This window comes from Canis lupus, chromosome 1 (assembly GCF_011100685.1).
Source record: "Canis lupus familiaris isolate Mischka breed German Shepherd chromosome 1, alternate assembly UU_Cfam_GSD_1.0, whole genome shotgun sequence".
NCBI lineage: Eukaryota > Metazoa > Chordata > Mammalia > Carnivora > Canidae > Canis > Canis lupus.
Genome location: NC_049222.1, coordinates 39,748,965 through 39,770,393, shown reverse-complemented (window position 1 = coordinate 39,770,393; position 21,429 = coordinate 39,748,965). Strand labels below are relative to the sequence as shown.

General features: G+C 44.7%; 1 long non-coding RNA gene across 2 annotated transcripts; it reads left to right on the top strand.

Moving 5' to 3' along the window:
• The first annotated feature begins 58 nt into the window (after nucleotides 1-58).
• On the top strand, nucleotides 59-13,089 carry LOC111095701. 2 transcript variants are annotated; one of them, XR_005353676.1, is made up of 3 exons: nucleotides 59-341; nucleotides 441-803; nucleotides 12,895-13,089. It is a non-coding gene; the product is annotated as an uncharacterized LOC111095701 (long non-coding RNA). The 2 variants fall into 2 exon arrangements; XR_005353675.1 differs by lacking the exon at nucleotides 12,895-13,089 and adding an exon at nucleotides 941-1,000.
• The last annotated feature ends 8,340 nt before the right edge of the window (nucleotides 13,090-21,429 follow it).

Below are 21,429 nucleotides of genomic sequence, written 5' to 3'. Positions count from 1 at the left end.
CGATTTACTTCCGCTCACACCCCATTGGCCGGGAGCCGGTCACATGACCACGAGTAACTACAGGGGAAACCCGGAAATGCAATCAGTGCGCGGAGGGGCAGGCGGGAGAGGTCCGGTGCGGAAGCCCTCCCTTCTCCCACGGGGAAAAGGCACAGTAAGTGATATGAAAATACTCATTGGGAGGGGGAAAAAAGCCAATTTCTGTATTTAGTTCTTTAAAAATCACACATCTAAGAGGGCTAACAATACAAGTGGCGAGTTCGTTTAGCAAATGGCGTTTTCTGAGTGGCCTCGTTGCCCAGGACAGTTCACAGGATCGACGGCCTCGTGCGTGAGCCCAGGTAGGAGCGTGGGAAGGCAGTGGGCCTCGCCTTCCTCTTCCTGCCCATGCGCTGTGTGCACCCTTAGGCCTTCCCTCTCAGGCCCCCTTTCCTTCACAGGCTTGTTCTGTTCCCCTCTGAACCGATTTAGGCGTGAAGCCTGGCAGGGCCACCTCGCTCCGGTGGCTCTGGAGCAGCTGGAGAAAGAAGCTGTTCCCTGGGCCCGAGAAAGCTGGGGACAGGCCGCCGCCGCGCTTCTCTCTGCCTGACACCTGCCAGCTCCAGCTGACCTGGGACAGCCTTTGCTGCTCTGAACCTAAGAAGCCTTGACCCTTCCCCAGCGCACGGACACAGCAAGCCACGAAAGCACTGGGTGGCCCAGGCTGAGAAGGGAGGGAGGCCCCTAAGGAAGCGTCGTGAGGCAGGCAACCTGCACTCCAACCCGTTGGGACCAGGGAGGCACCTGGAGATCCCCTCTGGCGGGTGAGTGCTGCTGTGAACAGGGGAGTCTTAGCCCAATACAAATCCACAGGTGTCTTATAGGAATTTGAGGCCAGGGCTGCCAAAATACCTATTTTCCTTTTTTTTTTTTTTTATTCTTTTCTTTAAATTCAATTTAGGGCAGCCCGGGTGGCCCAGCAGTTTAGCCCTTGCCTTGGGCCCAGAACCTGATTCTGGAGACTCGGGATTGAGTCCCACATCAGGCTCCCTGCATGGAGCCTGCTTCTCCCTCTGCCTGTGTCTCTGCCTCTCTCTCTCTCTCTCATAAATAAATAAAATCTTAAATTCAATTTAATTAGCATATAGGGTATTATTAGTTTCAGTTGTAATTTAGTGGTTGTTCATCAGTTGCAATAACACCCAGTGCTCATTTCATTACGTGCCCTCCTTAATGCTGGTCCCCCAGGTACCCCATCCCTCCAACCCGCCTCCCCTCCAGCAACGCTCAGTTTGTTTCCTAGAGTTAAGAGTCTATTATGGTTTATCTCCCTCTCTGATTGCATCTTCTTTTATTTTTCCGTCCCCTCCCCTATGAGCCTCTGTTTTGTTTCTTAAATTCTGCAAATGAGTGAGAGCATGTATTTGTCTCCAACTGGCCTGTTTCACTTAGCATAGCTCCCTCTAGTTCCATCCAGGTCACTGCAAATGGCAAAATGTCATTCTTTTTTGGAGAATTCCTGTTTTTCAAAAGGAATGGAAAAGCAGGACTTGCTGTGACTCTTCATTCTAAGTTGTTGATATCTGTTTTAAACAATTTAAAAAATGCTGCAAATTAAACAAAACATGTGTGCAGGCCAGCCTGACCCCAGGCAGACAGTGTGTGGCTGGGGATTAGGTCCACGCGGCACAGTCCCCTACTGAGGACTGTCTTTGTCCCATTGGGAGCTCTTGGGGACACTGGCCTGGGTGTTTGGGGGATATTCTGTGTTTGTGGCCCTGGAGGAGCAAGGCTCTGGACTCACTGAGCAGAAAGCAATAAAGATGAAGACTGACTGGTGATGGTTAACTGCCAAGAGCACTTCATGGCAGGGCACGGTAGTCCTGATCTTCCTGATGATCCTGGAGCTCGGAGTGGCGGCCTCAGCTGCACGGAATGACACACTCCTGTGTGAGCCAGATGTTTGGACCCGCTGCCAGGGAAGTAGGGGGAGGTGCCATCCACCCCACTCGGATGTCAGCTCCCCCGGGTGGTCGGGGCTTCAGCGCCATAGCAGTAGGTGGGGTGCACCTGGCTGGAGACGCCAGGGATGCTGAATTTACATTGATCATTAGATTAAACTAAAAACACACAGAAAGTTTGATGTTTGTACAGATCCTATGAGGAAACCTTTGTAAGCCAAAGATTCTGCTGGCAAAGTGGATCGGCCATGCCTCTCCTCACTTAAACCCTCCTAATTTCTTGTACACATTCAGAGCATGAGAATCCAGCTTTCTGAAATTGAGGCTCATGTGAACTTCAAACAGGAGAGTGGGGGGAACAATTTCCACACCACTTCAGGAGTGGGTAACCCTTGGATCAATAGGATGGGGCAGGGGAGAAGGTTGAGAACCATATGCAAGTAAAAAAGATGGGATTTTAAGATAAACTATTCATTATTTGTAAAACTATTCACTATTTAAAAGCATGGCTTAATAATTTTAAATGATTAAACTTCTATAATTATTAAAATATATTAAATTGCAATTGTAGGGGCACCTGGATAGCTCAGCGGTTGAGCCTCTGCCTTTGGCTCAGTTCATGAATCTGCCTCTAGGTAGATAGAGGGAGAAGCAGGCTCCCTGCAGGACCCTGATGCAGGACTCGATCCCAGAACTCCAAGATCACGCCCTGAGCTGAAGGCAGATGCTCAACTGCTGAGCCACCCAGGCATCCCTAAATAAATAAAATCTTAAAAAAAATAAATTGCAATAGAATTTTAATGTATATTTATATCAGCACAATAAACTCATTAACATCAATTTTTATGATCATTAAAAATATTCATAAATTATTAACAGAAAACAAAATACGATAAGTGGTACACTTTGCTTATAATGTATACCATGTTGAGAAGAAGGAAACAAAGAATTGGAAGTGAAATAAGAAAGAAAGACAGGAAGTAGTTTTTCCAACTGTTGGAAAACTACTCTTCCAAGTTGTTGAGGCTGCTGACCAGCTATGGAACTCTCAGGAAGCCATTAAACCTCTCTTTGTCCCAGCTTCTTTACCTATAAAAATGGGAGTTATACAACCAACCCTATCCAATTACACAACCTATCCCCCACCATATATCTACCTCAAATGCTGTTCAGAGGCCTAATAGGATTTTTGTGAAATCATTGGAAAATTATTAAGTGCTATAAGACAGTAAAATAGTTTACTATAAGACAGTAAAATAGTTATGATAGTATTAATTTTAATATAAATGACAAAAGTATAGACAGGACAAAAGTAGGTGAAGAGAGTCCAAAGTATGAGGGAATTGGAGGGGTGGTTCTGTTGCTTCTGCCTACATCAATGTGGCCATCAGAACCAATTTTCTCCTTCTGTCTCTGCCCTTTGAAATTCAAATCATCTTTGTAATTCTTGAATGGTCCTGATTGGCCTTATTTCCACCTTCGAGGTTTACATTTTAAATAAATGTTTGTGGGCAGCCTGGGTGGCTCAGTGGTTTAGCGCCACCTTTAGCCCAGGGTGTGACCCTGGAGACCCGGGATCCAATCCCACGCCCTGCGTGGAGCCTGCTTCTCCCTCTGCCTGTGTCTCTGCCTCTCTCTCTTTCTCTCTCTCTGTCTCTCATGAATAAATAAATCTTTAAAAAAATAATAAAAGAAATAAATGTTTGCTCTGACGTGGATTTTGAGAAGCACAACATGTGAAGAAATTTTGAGATCTACACGAGCCTGACCATGAATTCCTGTGACACTGAAAATTCCTTATCCTTGACCTTTTATCAGAGATTGTTTTCTTCCCATTTTAAGTGCCTCAACATTCAATTTGAAACCAGCATGTTTCATTATTCCAAGTCCTATTTTTTATAGCCTAACTGTACAGATGATGGTTCCACAGGAAGGCTAGGGTGTAGCTATGAGCTGAACTTCAGGATAGATAAGATCTTGACCATGGTTTGCTCTGGTGCAGTGACTCCTTCAAACAGATTTCCTCTCGTCACTTCTTAATGGTTCTCCAATAACTTAATGAAATCCAAATTCCTTCTTGGGGCAAACCAGCCCCTTGTCAATCTTACTGTAATCCCTTTTCCACTTCGTCCCTTAATAAGCCTAGGATAATACAGAACAATGTAGTGCAGCAGGCTTAGAGAGCAAACAGTTCAGATTGTATGCAGAGGATTGAGGGTGCTGGGGTAGGGGCGGTCTCCAGGAAAAAAAGCAACAATGATAAAATGGTACACCATCTGATAGATTTAAGCATAAAAAAGTTGATTGATAAACAAAATGATAGGGAGAAAATGAAGTCTCAGTATAAAGAAAGCAAACTACAGGGAAAAGACTGCAAGAATAAAAACATAGTGGATTACGTGGGTTTTGCAATGGGTATTATGTACAAGAACATACTAATGTCAATACCTTTATTGATTTAGCTAACAATGGGATACAACTATTGGGAGGGTGGTAAGAGAGGACGTGGGGGTAAGGAATATAGGAGCACTAAATCTTCATCTAGGATAGCAGAAAATCAATAGATAATGTCCAACTTTTTTTTAAAAATAGTTCCATAAACTACTACTTAGAACTCTAGAGAAATAAATACTATTCCCTTCAGTATACCAAGTATAGAGGTCTGTCTTCATGTCTAGATGCTCAGTTTTAAAATATCCTGATCTTCCAGGAAACATTTGTAGCTAATTGTCAATCCCCAAGGCACAATATATACTATTGTTAAGGTTCATTATTACAAATAATGGCTGTGCGCCCCTCTTTTGAGTCTTTTCTTGAAATTCTTGAAGGTTTTGATCAGTCTTAACAGAATAAAATCACATGATCATATTTTTTTTTACCTTATCATCTTAGGACCGATAAAGAAAGCATCCTGAGACCACATGTCCATTTGCCACTTTCTGGTGGTCCATTGCACTTAACATTATTAGTGCTCCCTTGTCTATTCTGTGAGGCTTATTTCAGTTAGATTTGGTGGTATATTCTGAAAGCTACTTTTAAACAGTTGAATGGGGGTCATGGTCATATACACCCCCACTGCCATGTGTGGGAACGCTTTCCTCAGGGCTCTAAGTGACAGGTGGCATCTGACATGTGGACTTGACGATGATGTTGGTGACAACTCCTATATAATGTTAGTAACTTAAGTACTTTTAATATAAAAATTAAATACAAATAGAAGTTCTAATATGCTTACCTTTAATCTAGTGAGTTTTCACCACCCCTCCCACTACGGGGTCCCAAGGTAAGTCCTTAAAGGGCCCACCTCAATGTACTCACTTTTCAGCTTTTGCTAAGATGTCTCTGAAGCACAAAGGAGACAGAGGGGACCCTCAAGGCTTCTAAGGGAAAGGGGAGCTCTGGCCAGTGCAAAGCAAGTAAGATATTTCTTTCTTTTGTTCATCTTCATGTTTTACATATATTTTGTTTTCCATTTAAGAACATTATACCTATGCAGGTTTAATCAAATGTATTTGCATTTAAGTTAGGTAAATATGACAAAAAGTGATAGTTCAGGCAGAGGTCTCTGTTTAGCTTGTTGTTCAGGTACCTGGAATGTTTGAAGCACACTAGTAGGATAAAGGAGTAATACTGAAGTGAATTTATCACTGAAGAAAGCCAGCTATTGACCAAAGTGTTCATTCACATGCTCCCTAGGAGCCTCTAGCTTCCCAGAAATATTAATAAGAACACTAAGCTCCCAGGTAATAACTTTTAAAAGCTACTCTTTTCATTATAGAATAACTGTGGGTAGCCTTAAGCTTTGATAAGGGCGGCTGGCTGCTTATAATAACTTAGCAATTGAAAAAATGAGTGTAGAATATTCTAGTGAAGGGGGTACAAAGGAGGACGCACACTTGGAGGAGAAAACTGCTAATTGGAATACAAACCTCCTTAAGACATGGACATAAATAATACAAGGCAGAAGCTTAAAATTTCATAAATGAAGTGTGGATCCAGAGCTGTGGGATGTGGAGCAGGAGGGAGGAGTGGAAGTGGAGCCGAGGCCTTGAAATCTTGAAGGAGGAGGTGTTGCAGGCACCCTGGAGGCAGGACTGAAAAATCCAGAGATGGGCGGAAAGGGAAGAGGCTGGACAGCTGAAGGGCCACAGTAATGCTTTCTGAAAGGGTTTGTTTTTAATGGATAATTTATTTGTATGTACACTTAGAATTCTAGAAATAAATACCACTTCCTCCAGTATACCAATTATAGAGGTCTGTCTTCATGTTCTGGATGCTCAGTTTAAAAATACCAAACAAAAATTTGTGTATGTGTAAATAGTCATTTATTTGTATACTTCCCATCTGTTTTAGTTCCCATAATGGACTACACATGATATGGTAAAAACATTTATATATTCATCACAGTGGCAGTTTATTCTTCAAGTATACATGCAGCCATAGATGTAATTTTAAAGCATGATGCAGAAACTCAGAAATGCTTGCCGCTAGTTCCTAGGAGTTCTACTTTATACATATTGTTTGAACTAGACTTTTTTTTTTAAATAGAAGCAGAGAAAAATTAAATTGTACTAAATGGCTTATAACAAAAAGCAGTGGTCCCTGCCTTCCCCCTCCACCTCCCACACCTTTGGTTCTGATTCCCAGAGGAGGTCACTTAAATTCTTCAACTGTTTTGTTTGATATTTACTTCTAGATTTCTAAGTAGTATGCTTATGTGAGTTTTTTAAAAGCTGGACATTACTTATTAATTTTCTGTTATGCTAAATGAAGATTTAGTGCTTGTGCATTCCCTACCCCCCCCATGTCCTCTCTGGCCATCTTCCTAATACTTATGTCCCATTTTTAGGCCAATAAAGGTATCTTCATATAAATAATATTCATTGGAAAACCTAAGTTGTCTACTATTATTATGTTTTCTTGCTTGCAAAGTGTTTTGTTTTCCTGGACTTATAGTTGCCTTGTCAGTTTTTCCCTTTATTTATAGTTACCTATATGGGGAAGGCTTGATCTTCTCCTATAAAATATTTCTATACCAACGAGCTTTTTTAAGATACTTAAACATATCAGATGGTCTGTCTATTACTTTTTTTTTTTTTTTCTGGAAAACTTCCTCCCAGCATCCTCCATCCTCCTCATATAATCTGATCTGGTTCTTTCTTAAGGCCACTACAGAGTGACATTCTGGTACTTCTCTGTTACTTTGCTGAGTTGGATTCACTGTTTTGTGAGTGTTCTGTTTTCTTTTTCCCCAGCTTCCTCTCTCATTTTTCTTCCACCTTCTGCCATAGCCAGTCTCCCATGGTCCCCAAAGATCCACGCTGCCTGAGATTTGTGCTCTTAGGTAGTCCCCTCCTACACCAAATCAGGGGACCCCTGAATTGAATGCAGGAAAGCAATGGCATTTCACTTCTGAGGCTAAGTCATAAGAGGCACTGCCTCCTGCCTCACTCTCTCGGATCTCTCACTTGCTCTGTGGGAAGTCAGCTGCCATGTCAAATAGAATACCTTGCCCGTGATGGGGAAGTAGTGCAAAAGTTCATTTCTGCAGGGCTGGCTAGGGGGGAGCCGCAAAGACACAGCTAAGAGAATTTTTCATTTCAATTTTGCACCGAGTTAATATCCTTAGATTTGTTGAACATTGAACACATGAATTCACCCTAGTTTTATATGTATTTATTCATTTCTGGGCAAGTCTATGGTGAGGGGGCATCGTTCCATTGCCCTCAGGCACCATTTGGCCTCGGCTAAGTTGCTATCGACCATCATAATTTAGTGAGCTGAGCCAAAGATGCATGCACTTCTTTCATTTGCATCTGTGTGACGGATCTCCTTAGCCGCTAATGGCCTTAAAAGCAAGCTTATAAATCAAGTAGTCACTGTATCACAAAATGTAAATTAAGATTTTCAGAAATGAAGTCTCTATAATCAGAGTGTTCTCACATAAAATGGGGTTTCTGATTGGCGATAGGGCAAGGGCTCTTGGCACCACAAATAAAGTAAAACAATTTATTTAGATTGTTTATTTTGTCTTTATCTTGTACTCCTCAATCTTGTTTATGTTTCATAATGGGTATATAGTATGTTAATAGAGTAATAATACATTTACATAATCTGTTAATAAATACCTCTCTATTTGGGGTGTGCATTCAGAATCTTGTGACTACAAGCATGCAAGGCCAAAAACGTTTGAGGAGCACTGGTATCACGAAGAATTGCTCAAGAGAGGTATTGTTTGGGGATTGCCCCCCAGACTGGCCCAGCAAAGAACCACACTGTGGCCCTTTGAGCTCCCTCTAGCTCACAGCTGTGGTCTTAATATGCAATGTGAGATTTTCATATTTTATCTTATTCTATGAGGTAAATAATTATCCCCATTTCCCGGATTAGGACATTGTGACTCTCTGGGCTGAGTCACTGGTACCACATTATGTCACTGTAAGGGGCAGAGTCTGTATTATGATGAACCCAGACTGTACTGACCCAAAGCATGTGTTCCTTTTGTTATTATGCTGCCCAGACCTTCCATATAAGTGACCTTTCTACAACTCCATTTTCACTTCATGAATACTCTGCTTTACCATACCTAAAACACTTTTGTTTTACACTTGAAAACCTTAAAAATCAGGACATCTGGGTGGGGTGGCTCAGTGGTTGAGTGTCTGCTTCAGCTCTTGTCGTGATCCTGGGGTCCTGGGATTGCATCTTGCATCGGGCTCCTCACAGGGAGCCTGCATCACCCTCTGCCTGTGTCTCTGCCTCCCTCTTTGTGTCTCTCATGAATAAATAAATAAATAAAATCTTTAAAAACAAACTTCGGAATCCTTTGTGTTGAGAAACATTACCTATTCCCTGGCTTTAACATTCGCACTTCCTTCAGCCAATGCAGATATGATTTCCCTAGCAAACCATGCCTAGTTCTCTTCATACCTTTGTTTCTGCACTTTCTTCTATTGGGAACATCCTTCCCTCAATTTCTTCCTGATTGGCTGTTTTCCAGACTTCAAGCCTCACCTTTTCAGAGATGCCTTCTGACAGCATCTGACATGTTTCTCCCTTGTCAACCTCCACCATTTTTCTTTTAGCTCTTGGCAATCAGGGCTCCAGCCACCTCTGTGAACCTTAGCATACAGAACTTAGCATATGGTAGTCAATACATGCAGCAAATGTTTTTTTGAATGAATAAATGAGAGAATGAATCAATGAAGCCAACATTTCTATGGGATGGAGACAGTGGCCATCATGGTGAGGCCAAGACTAGCTGGATATCCATGTAGTCATGTTTAGTCTGTGTTGTCTTTAGCACTGTGCAGTAGAGGGCACAACCTTTGGGAAAACCAAACACAAAAACAACAACAACAAAAAAAACACAACTGAGTTTGAGTCCCAGCATGGGTACTCACCAAAAGTGAGACAAAGCTTATATCTGGGCCATGAGGATAATACCTACCTCATAAGGTTGAGAAAAATTGAAAGCAAAGTGCCTGGCACACACTCCGTCTATTAGATCCCTTTACTCTCATATCAGTTAGGGTTTAGTCAGGAGAGGGGAAAAGTTTAACAGAGGAAAAATTATCTAGTTATAAGGGTGTTAGCTATAAAGGGGCAAAAATTATCTCAAAAAAAATACCCTAAGGCTGAGAGAGAACTGAAGGCAAGAGCAAACTTAAGAGGTAGGTGATATAGGTTGAATTATGTCCCCCAAAATCCATACATTGAAGTCCTAACCCCCAGTACCTTGGTGTGTGACATTATTTGGAAATAGGATGGTTGTAGATGCAATTAGTTGTCAGGATAAGCTTGTACTGGAGTAGAGTGGGTCCCCTAATCCAAAATGACGGGTGTCATGTAAAAAAGGGAAATTCGGACACAGACACAGGACATAGGGAGAACACCACGTGAAGATTAAGGCAGCGACCAGAGGGATGCTTCTACAAACCGAGAAATGCCAAAGATTGCCAACAAACCACCAGAAGCCACTTCCAGCCCTGCAGAAGAAACCAGCTTTGTCAATACCTTCATGTTGGACTTCCAGCCCTCAGAGCTCTGAGATGATAAATTTCTGTCATTTAACCCACCAGTTTATGGTACACTGTTAGGGCAGCCCTACTGGAATTCAGGTGAGGAAGGTGTGGCTCTAGCCACTTGGAGGATAGATTAGTTTGCTAAATTGCCTTAGGTTAGAACCTGTCCAAGTTCCAGGACTATGGCTGGCAGGAAACACCCCTGCCTCTCCCAGCTGGCAGCTGGAGACCTCCAGTGGGAGCTGGTGGGTCATCTCTGGTGGGCAGGAAAGGACAAAGGGAACTCACAATTGTGGGGTGCCACCAAAGCTTGATGGGGGTGAGCGCCATTGGATACTCACCCCCATGCCACTGGTAGCCTTGCAATAGGAGCAAAAAGAAAAGGGAAACATGGGGTCTTCCAGGAGTAGAAGCCCCTTCTTCTGGCCATGGTCTCTCTAGTGTCCTCTACTGACAAGTTGTAGCATCACGCCAACAGCGAAGGAGAAAAGCTTACTGTGCCCAGTTCTATGGCCCAACAAGCCATGGAAGGAGAATTTGGAGTTAAGGGACAATAAATGTATGGATGGCATACCCCTCCTTTCCTGAAATGTATTGAAAGAATGTACAATGAAATTTAGTATTTTGAGAAGGATTTGTTTACTCCCAGGAAGTAGCCAGAGGCTAGTGGCCACATGAGAGAGAATTTATTCTCCTGGGAGTTCTTAACATTTTTAGGTGTCATGAGCCCTTTTGGCTGTGCAGTGAAGCCTGTATGTCTCTTCTGAAAATGTTTTGAAATACATAACCTAAAATACATAGAACTACAAAGAAGCCAATGACATTGAAATACAGTAATAAAAATACTTTTTAAATAACCAAGTTTGTTGTATTGTGTGCCGGTTAATTTTATGCATCAACTTGACTGGGTCATGAATACCCAGAAATTAGGTTAAACGCTTTTTCAGGGTGTATCTTTGAGGTTGTTTGTGGATGAGATTAGCATTCAGTTGGTAGACTGAGTAAAGAGATTGCTCTCCCCAGTGTGGGTGCACCTCATTCAATCCATTGAGGGCCTGAATACAACAAAAAGGCAGAGGCAGGGAGAATTTGCTCTCTCTGACCACCTGTACTGGGATGTCATCTCCTGACCTCTATTGGGACTTCTATCATCTGCCCTTCATCTCTGAGGACTACGTCACTGGCTTTTCTGGGCCTCCAGCTCACAGCTGGAGACCATCGGACTTCTCCACTTCCATAATCATGTAAGTCAGTTCCTCATAATAAGTCATTAGTTTTGATTCTCTGGAGAACCCTGACAAATACATCAAATGCTTCTTTATTAATGCGTTAAAAAAAAAAAAAAAACAAGATCTCCTATTGGGTCTAAGAGCTACATGATTTCTAAGTAGCAGTGACTGGAAATGACATTGTGGGATCCCTCTAAACACTGTGAAGTAGTCTGAAAATAGTCTCTTTCAGTTGGTGCTATTACTGCTGCTGCTGCTTACATTCATAATCGAAGAAAATACTAAATTTGAGGGGCAGGTTTTTGGGGGAAAGAAAGATGGAATTCTTTTATTTAAGTTTGGGGACCCTCTGAGTTCAGAACCCCATTGATAGGGGAAATTCCAGCATTAGCACTGAGGTTGGCCTAGATCTCACTACACATCAGGCAGGTATTTTTGCCTGGGGCTCGAATCACCCAACCCAAGGGTCAACATTCGATGCACACGCAGTACTGTCATAGAGTTTAGACACATCTCTGCATGAGCCACCCCCGAAGGCCTCTGCTGCTCCTTGGGCCTCAGCCCCACTGCGTTTACTGCCTCCTGCCCAGGAACGTATGCAAAACACAAATGCATGTGACCTTAAAAGTGGGGAAGAGGGAGGTTCCCAGCTTCACAGTGCTCACGCCCCGAGAACACAATGACATACTTCATTTTTGGTGGAGGGGTCATGTGGCTCTGCTCCCACCCAGGCCAAGTGAGTCAGTCAAGGAGGAAACACAAAGATTGAGTGACATGCCATGTACTGCAATGGGCTGATAGGGCAAGACACAGGAACTACTGGTTACCTCTTGAAAAGAACATCAAAAACCTTGGTTTTGGTGCAATATGAGTTACTGATCAAGAGAATCTGCTTGTTCATCACAGCCCTTGAATTACCACCTCCAATCTTACCTTTCTGTCTGTGGCTTTACCCTCCAAGAATACTAGTAATCAGCTCAGCTCTCTGTGGTCCAATGTGCTGATTATAACCATACCTTAGATGATTGGAAGTGTTGCATTTCTCAGTCCTATTTGATTCTCATAACTTAGAAGTATTTATTCTGAAATTGTATAATTGTGAAAATTTTATAAGTTAATATTTCTAGGAAAGAAAGGCATATGTTAGTTAATTTTTCTGAAGTAATATACTTTTTATTTATTATATAAGTTAGTACCTAAGCTTATAATTTAAATAAACATTGATTTTTCTGATTATAAAAAAATTTTTTTATAATAAATTTATTTTTTATTGGTGTTCAATTAACCAACATACAGAATAACACCCAGTGCTCATCCCGTCAAGTGCCCCCCTCAGTGCCCGTCACCCATTCACCCCCAGCCTCCCTCCCTCCTCCCCTTCCACCACCCCTAGTTCGTTTCCCAGAGTCAGGAGTCTTTATGCTCTGTCTCCCTTTCTGATATTTCCCACACATTTCTTCTCCCTTCCCTTATATTCCCTTTCACTATTATTTATATTCCCCAAATGAATGAGAACATATAATGTTTGTCCTTCTCCAATTGACTTACTTCACTCAGCATAATACCCTCCAGTTCCATCCACGTTGAAGCAAATGGTGGGTATTTGTCGTTTCTAATGGCTGAGGAATATTCCATTGTATACATAAACCACATCTTCTTTATCCATTCATCTTTCAATGGACACCGAGGCTCCTTCCACAGTTGCATGGGTGGCGCTGGATAGGACAACTGACCCACTGACCACTTGGCCAACGAGGATGAAGACAAGGCTGACTTCTCTCATTGTGTCATACATTCTGGAAACGGAAGTCCTAAACTATAACCAGGCCCAGAAGATAGGGCAGAGTGGCCCACACTGGCCAGTACAGGCTGGCACGTAGACCTAACATCCAGGAGGCTGCATGTTTGCTTCCTGCCCAATTCCACTGCCTTGCGGCAGTCTCCTAAAAAATGAAAAAAAAATAAAATAAAATAAAAAGGAAGAAAAAAGGTGCTGGCATATTTATTGGTGTGTTCTCTTCATCCAACAAATGTCTATTGAGCCCCGGTGTGTGCCAGGCACTGTGCTGGATGCTGGGAAAATAATGATGAAGTATTCCGGGCCTCAGGGAGCTCAGTCTAGTGAGAGAAACAGACAAGTAGGCAAACAGCTACAGTGTCGTGTGATAACTAGATGAGCCCAGAAGTGAACCTGGCACCGTTGGAGCAGGGAGGGGAGAGGGCCCATTCACTCCATTAAAAACTCCATTTTTAAAAATGACACAATTTGAAAGTTGTTAAGAGATGGGGTGCCTGGGTGGCTTAGTTAAGTGTCTGACTCTTCATCTCAGCTCAGGTCTTGATCACAGGGTTGTGAGTTCAAGCCCTGTGCTGGGCTTCATGCTGGGCACAGAGTCTACTTTAAAAAAAAAAAAATAGTTGCTAAAGAGTAGATATTAAAAGTTCTCATCACCAGACAAAATGCAACTATGTGAGGTGGTGGATGTTAAATAAACTTACTACGGAGATCATTTCACAATATATATAAATATCAAATCCTCATGTTGTATACTTAAAACTATGGTAATGTTTTATGTCAATTATCTCTTAATAGGGGATCCCTGGGTGGCACAGCGGTTTGGCGCCTGCCTTTGGCCCAGGGCGCGATCCTGGAGACCCGGGATCGAATCCCACATCAGGCTCCAGGTGCATGGAGCCTGCTTCTCCCTCTGCCTATGTCTCTGCCCCCCCCCCTCCTCTGTGACTATCATAAATAAATAAAAATTAAAAAAAATTATCTCTTAATAAACTGGGGCAGGGGGGATGCATGTAGGCATTCCAAGTAAACGCTTTTACCACACACACACACAAAAAGGAAAAATGACCATCAAAATGCTTTACTTTAAAATTTTTTTAAGTTTATTTATAATCTCTACACTCAATGTGGGGTGCAAACTCACAATCCCAAAATTGAGTCCCATGCTTCCTCCAACTGAGCCAGCCAGGCACCCCTAACAAAGTGCTTTATTTTAAACTATGAAAACCTTCTAAACTCCGGGTTACTTTTCTTTTTAGTGGTTTTACCCTAAACAGAAATATAAGCAACACATATCAAATCAAGAGGAGAGAATGGGGACAGAATTTCTGGTCATGACCCCTTGAGAATGCACTCGATTTCCACCCCTCCCACTTCTAACACACCTTGCCCTCAGGCCTATTCCCTGCCAAAGCCAACAAAAACACCAAGACATAAAAAACAAGAATAAAACTGTTTATAAAATTCCATAAGGCAGCCAAAGTGGAAAACTAATTCTGGTCACCATCCCTCTGAAAGACATGAGCTAATTACTATCTGGGGATGAGTGGAGGAAAGTGGAACAGATCTCAGTCCTGAGAGATACTGAGCACCACAGTCACAGCCCAACGGGTTGGGCAAATGCCAAGAGGCAATGCCAGCACTAGCGGGCTTTAGCATCCTGCTTCCTGGGGACATTGGGCAGGATGAGGCAGGGATGAGGTCTCTGGTGAACCACGGTGGTGTTTCCATGCATGTTGATGGAGGGGAGGCTCTAAGATCTCTTTGAAATGATGACCCACTGGTGGAAAAGTGGGAGCAAGAAGCTGGAGCTGAGAGCCCAAGCATTGGTGCACAATTGGTGGCCCTCCTGACACTCAAGTAATTAATATATTTCTGGGAGTGCCTGCGGTAAAGTAATGGGAACTGGCAAGCCCTCCTTACCTACCCCTGCCAAAAATAAAAGAGTAAATTAATTGTCCAATTTGTACATTTTGAGAATGTTAGGGGCAAAACCAGCATTCCTGCATCAGGCCTCATAAGACTGTGTTACCCATGAGCCTGATGAAAAAAAAAAAATCGATTTCTTGATTGTGAAAATCATTCCTGATAAGCCTCTTGAATAGATCCTCCAAAATGAACACTATACATTTTCTCTAGTCTTGAAGGGGGAAAATATCTGCAAGGAAAATGTGAGTATTTGTAAAATCGTCCACGATCCAACAAGCATGAACTCTTCATCAAACATTCTTTTGTGCACAACTCCCTTAAACCTCAAAGCCAACAGTGGGGTGAGAATGGAGGTCCCTGAGGGCTTGGGCAGCCACAGTCTCCATGTGCCTCCCAGCAGAGCCTGATTCCATACTTTCTGAGCCTGTGATGGAATAGGAAGCGGCCAGGTGCCAAAGTAAATGAGGTTCCTCCCTGGAGTGGTGCCAAGGCCCTGGATTTAGACCATAGCTCAAAAGGCTCTTGGAAAACTTTTGGAAACTTCCCCTAGGAGAATGGAAGAAATTCACATACTGTCCCTTTGTCCAAAGGAAAGGCTCCAAATCTGCTCTGCAAACCACTGCAGGGCTCAGCAGCTCTCAGGTGTGGGGCCTCTATCTTTCCTGAGGAGGCCCCGGACACGCACTCGGTCTGTTAGGGAAGCAGCCAGCACTTCTGAGTCAATGAACCTGAACCTGGAGAAAGGGAGACCTTCTTACCAAAGGCTTAGGTACCAGGTGTAGGGCAGTATCTAATCTCTCCTCCTCCCCTGCAATCCTATGTTTGCCCACTGCCCCAGAAACACCACCCAGAAAGAGACTTTCCATTTGGCACCTACCATAGAAGCCCAGAGGAGGGTTCTGGAAGCTGAGTGAGGAGTGACACCAGGCAATGGGGAAAGGACTGAAATTAATCTCACTTAAAGCAGCAGTTGAAAGGAAAAGGATGAGCTAGTTCTCTGCCTAGGTGGGTGCACCAGTCACCCTCCTGTGAGGCCACCAGAGTAGCACCACCCAGAGACTCTGTTGTAAGGCAATTAGTCACTGATGGTCGTGAGGCATTTGTCTCCTGAACAACTCAGTCTTCCTATTTCCATTCATAGGCAGAGTGATCACTTAGAGGGATGTGGGTCAATTTGAATAGGGACCAAGTTGCCACCTCGGAAAGAAAGAGATATAGTCTCCTATCTCCTTCCCTTTTGAGAATGCAGTGTGATAGGACTCCCGCAAAGATGAGTCAGACAGGAACGGATGCCAAGGTTGCCCAACAAGGAGCCCAGTTCTGGGGAAGAATGAGTCCAGATGATGACCTGGGCCCAATGCCCCCCTAGAAGGTTCATTTGGGGGCTGGTTTGGGCTGATTGTGTGACTAAGCCTCCAAGTGCCCCCCAATAAAACTAACCAAAGACAGCATCACATAGGGCTGACTGTAAACCCCGTCTGGGGGCTTTAAGCCTCAGACAGACATAACTGGAGAGATTGGGATTGTCCTTTGTCCTCCCTCAAAATAAAATATCACTTTGGCTTTCGAGTTCAATTGGAGTGGTAAAAGCAAGGACATACTGAACCATAAAGACGGAGTTTTCAACAGTTACCTTAGAGCACAAGAAATTATGATGGCAGAAAGTTGGAGCACATTCATCTTTGCCTGCTTCTCTGGCTCTGATCCTAGCCTACCTTTTGGAAGCAAGACACACCTCTTGGGATTGAATACATCCTGGGATGCTCCAGCAAGGTTTTCAGGCATGTCTCAGGAAGAGATACAGGATGCCCTAATTCAGGCAAATGCAAGATAAATTAAATTTAATAGAGAAAAAGGGGTGCTAGGTGGGCTCAGTAGGTGAAGCGCCTGACTTCCTCACGTCATGATCCTGGGGTCTGCTTCTCCCTCCCTCTGTTCCTCCCACCCTCTGCTTGTGTTCTCTCTTCCTCTCAAATAAATAAATAAAATCTTTAAAAAATTAATAGAAAAAGACCATCCCACATTGGTAAAGGAGATCAAACTGGGTAGTTATTGTCAGAGATGGAACAACCTTGAAGCTGTTAGCAGTATTCTCTTCCTTCTATTCCTGGTCCTTCAGATGAATGACGAGTTTAAGGAAACTGAGCAGCACGCGTGAGAGATCACAAAATCTCATTGAACAGAACTTTAGCCACTTTGTGGAACTTCCAAACATGGCTTTGAATTGATTTAAGAGGAATTGATTTATTAGGAAGGAATAAAGGAGGAAATGACTATGATAAGATCTAGCAGTTGTTTCTCTGGGTATATATCTGAAGGAAATTTAATCACTATCCTTAAAAGATATATATACTCATATGTTCACTGCAGTATTATGTATTTACAATAAAGATATGGAAGCAACCTAAATGTTCATAGACATATGAATGGATAAAGAATATATATATATGTATATATATACATATGGAAATCTATTGAGCCATAAAAAAAGGAGGAAATCCTGCTATTTGTGACATTATGGATGAAACTCAAAAGCATTACACTAAATGAAATAAGCCAGACAGAGAAAGACAAATACTGTATGATGACACGTGTGGAATCTAGAAAACAAAACTCTTGGGGTGACTGGGTGGCTCAGTGCTTTAGCGCCTGCCTTTGGCCCAGGGCATGATTTGGAGTCCCAGGATCGAGTACCGCATCAGGCTCCCTGCATGGAACCTGCTTCTCCCTCTGCTTGTGTCTCTGCCTCTCTCTGTGTCTCTCATGAATAAATAAATAAATAAATCTTTAATAAATAATAAATAAATAAATAAACCAAACTCACAAAAATAGAGACCGGATTGGTAGTTGCCAGAGGCAGGACGTAAGGGTGGGTGAATTAGGTAGAGGGGGTCAAAAAGTATAAACTTCCAGTCATGAGATAAATAAGTTCTGGGGACATGATGTACAACCTGATGATGATTGTAGTGAACAATAGTATTATGTATCTTTAAAACTTGCTAAGAGAGTAGGTCTTAAAAGTCTCACAAGGGAAAAAGGTTCATAACTGTGTGAAGTAAGAGATACTAATTAGAGTTATTGTGATCATTTTGCAGTATATACATGTATCACATCATTATGTTGTGCACTTAAACTAATACAATGTTGTAAGTCAGTAATGTCTCAATAAAACTGGGGAAAGAAATAAAAGGAAACAAGATGCTTTGTGGGTTTGGTAGGCATCCAGAGACCTCCCTCAGGGCTCTTGTTTGACTGTGAGGTCAAATGCTCTAGCAAAGGGCACTAAGACAGGGCTCTGGGTTGTCAGAAAGGGGGTAGTGTAGACAAGTTATTCACATCTTTCTGGAGGAGATTAGACCTAAAATGGTGGGATTCGGACAGAGAAAGTAGGGTGGGCAGAGAGGATTCTAAACTGGGGAAGAAATTCAAGCCAAGATGAACATGGGGATCACTATGGAATATTCCAGAGACATTTCATTGAAGCTACACGGCACCTCTGACTCGAGTAGGGAGTAGGTGTATTTGTGGAGGGTCTTGAATGCTACTTTCAGGATTGATTGCTATGTCCTGAAAGAGCTTGTAAATAAGAGGCATTCTACCTGTGGAGGATTAGTCAGGATTACTCAGGATTACTGAGCTGAGGCTTTTCTGTCTCCAAAATCTCACTGTCTGCTTCACCAATACCAAGTCCCTGGAATGAGATGGCTGCAGAAGCTTTCTCTTTCCCCCAAACTTGGACTACTGCTAATCAGGGAAGGTGTTCTCAGCAAATATTTTATAATCACTGGTAGAAAGTGGTGCTCTGGCTTGAGGGCACCGAAGGACCCAAGCTTTCATCTACCCTTCTGATTCCCCCCCTCTGCAGGTGGGCTTTTGTCCCTTGACTGGTGTCACATGGGGTGCCATCATGTCAGGCTCTCACCCCTTTATGACCAAAGAGCAGAAGGAGGGTCTTGCCCTCATTGGTGAGGGAAATATTACCCCAAAGACCATGGTCAACTTCGCCTGTATCATCATTGCCCAGAAGTGGCTGCAAGGGAGGCTATTGAAGGGAGGACCCAAAGAAGAAGAAAATTGTTCTGAGCCAATCAGGAGTCATCTCCTGGGGCTGGGAATAGGGAGGCCAAACAAATCTGAGATTTTGGCATAAGAAGGGGAATGGCATTTGGGTAAAGGTTAGTGGGGTGATCTGAGCCTTTTCTCCCATTCTCCTCTTTTCCCAGGTGACAACACCAAGGCGGAGTACTGGAGGCACCCACCCAGGGTCACAGAGCAAACACAGAGCCAGCATGTGCTCCCTCCACGCTGGTCACTGTCTTCTCTATGGTCATCCCAACACAGAAAACCAAGTACTGGTGGTTCTGTTCAAATTCTGAAGGCCCTCATCTCACTGATGGTACTCGTAGTTCTTAACTCTCACTCTGTGTCAGAGTATTATGAGGAGAACTTTAAAACAAGGAAAGAAAATGAATGTCCATCTTCTATCCCATGAGATGCAGATTCAACTGGTTTGGGGTGGGGCCCCAAAGACCTACTTTTCAAAAGCTTTTGAGGCATAGTGGTGTGTTTTTAACGGGTTAGCTTGGCTGGGCTATTGTTATACTGTGTTCTCCCCAAAATTCATTATGTCAGGACCTTACCCCCCACCCTGCCCCCGCAGTATGATGGTATCAGGAGGTGGGGCTTTTAGGGGTAATTAGGTTTAGATTAGTCCTGAGACTGGAGCCCTCAGGAATGGGATTAGTGTCTTTATAAGACATGAGACAGCTTGCTGCTTCTCTCTTTCCCCAAGAATACAGTGAGAAGTCAGTAGTCTGCAACCTGGAAGAGGACTCTGACCAGAACCTGACTGCGCTGGCCCTCTGATCTCAGGCTTCCAGCCTCCAGAACTGTGAGAAATAAGATTTCGGTTGTTGCTAAACCACTCAGTCTGTGGCATTCTGTTATAACAGCCGGAATTCATGAGGACAGCTACAGTCCCCGGTTAGTCAACTAAACACTAACTCAGGTGTTGCTGCGAAGGTATTTGTGGCTGTGATTCTAGTCCATAATCAGTTGACTTTAAGGGAGTCTGATCTGGGTGGGCCTGACCCGGTGTGTTGAAAGGCCTCAAGAGCAGAGCGGAGGATTCCTGGTGAAGTGGACACCGCGGCCTGCAGACAGCAGCTGCCGCCTGGCCTCCCTGACATCACATCCTCTGGGTTCAGGCTTGCCTGTCCAGGCTCCACAGTCACAAAAGCTCATCTGTGCCCTGAAGATGCATCTCCCGCGGGTTCTGCTCCTCTGGTTGAACCCAGACTGATAGGCCAGGTGATTTCAATATGCTGCTCAGGCTGAGACCAGGGAATATTCGGCAGTGGTTAAAGCCAAAGGGCGTGGGGACCAAACTGCTCCAGGCCAGCGCTCATCTCTCTGCCTACCCCTGTGTGAGGCCCTGGGGCTGTGAACGGGGATGGGGTCGCGTCTAGGCAGCCACAGAGGTGCAGGCCGGATGCTTCGGCGCCTGGAAGCTCAGCGCGCGTCCGCAGGGGAGGCGGCGGCGGCTCTTCATTCGCGGGGATGAAATGCCATTCAAACAGCGACGAGTCTGGTTTCCCACCTCATCGACACCTGAGGTTTGGGGCTTCGTTTTCGGGTCACCTGACGCGTCCTTCCCGAGCCTGTTCCGGGCGGCGGGAAGGCACTTGGCGCGCGGCCCCTCAGGTGCAGCCCGGGGGGGTGGGGGGGCAGGTGCAGCCCGGGGGGGGGGCAGGTGCAGCCCGGGGGGGGGGCAGGTGCAGCGGGGGGGGGGGGCAGGTGCACCCGGGGGGGCAGGTGCAGCCCGGGGGGGGGCAGGTGCACCCGGGGGGCAGGTGCACCCGGGGGGGCAGGTGCAGCCCGGGGGGGGCAGGTGCAGCCCGGAGGGCAGGTGCAGCCCGGGGGGTGGGGGGGCGCAGGTGCAGCCCGGGGGGCAGGCGCCCCGCCCCGGGAGTCAAGGAGTGAAAGGCTGGAGCCAGGAGCGCCACGGGGTGTCTCACAGCGGCCCGGGACCAACATTCTCCGATGCGCCCTCGGCTGGAAGGCGCCGGGCGTCTGGCGAGCAGGACAGCGGTGAAAACGCTGCTGCGCCTCCCGCCGCCGCTTTTCCTCCGGGCGCCGAGCCCCGCTGCTCCCTCCAGCGGCGCTGCGCGGGCGCTCGCTCCCCGGGGTCCGGTGCGGCTCAGCCTGGCGCACGAGAGCCCCCTGGTGGCCGCACGCCGCGGCGACTGCTCCTGCTTCTGCTGTGGTCCGGGGTCCTTGCCTTTGCTGCTGCTCACAGGCCCCGGTGAAGCTTTTTTTTTTTTTTTTTTTAATTGGAGTTCAGTTTGCCAACATATAGCATAACACCCAGTGCTCATCCCGCCAAGTGCCCCCCTCAGTGCCCGTCACCTGGTCACCCCTAACCTGCCCACCTCCCCTTCCACTACCCCTTGTTCGTTTCCCAGAGTTAGGAGTCTCTCATGTTCTGTCCCCCTCACTGATATTTTCACTCA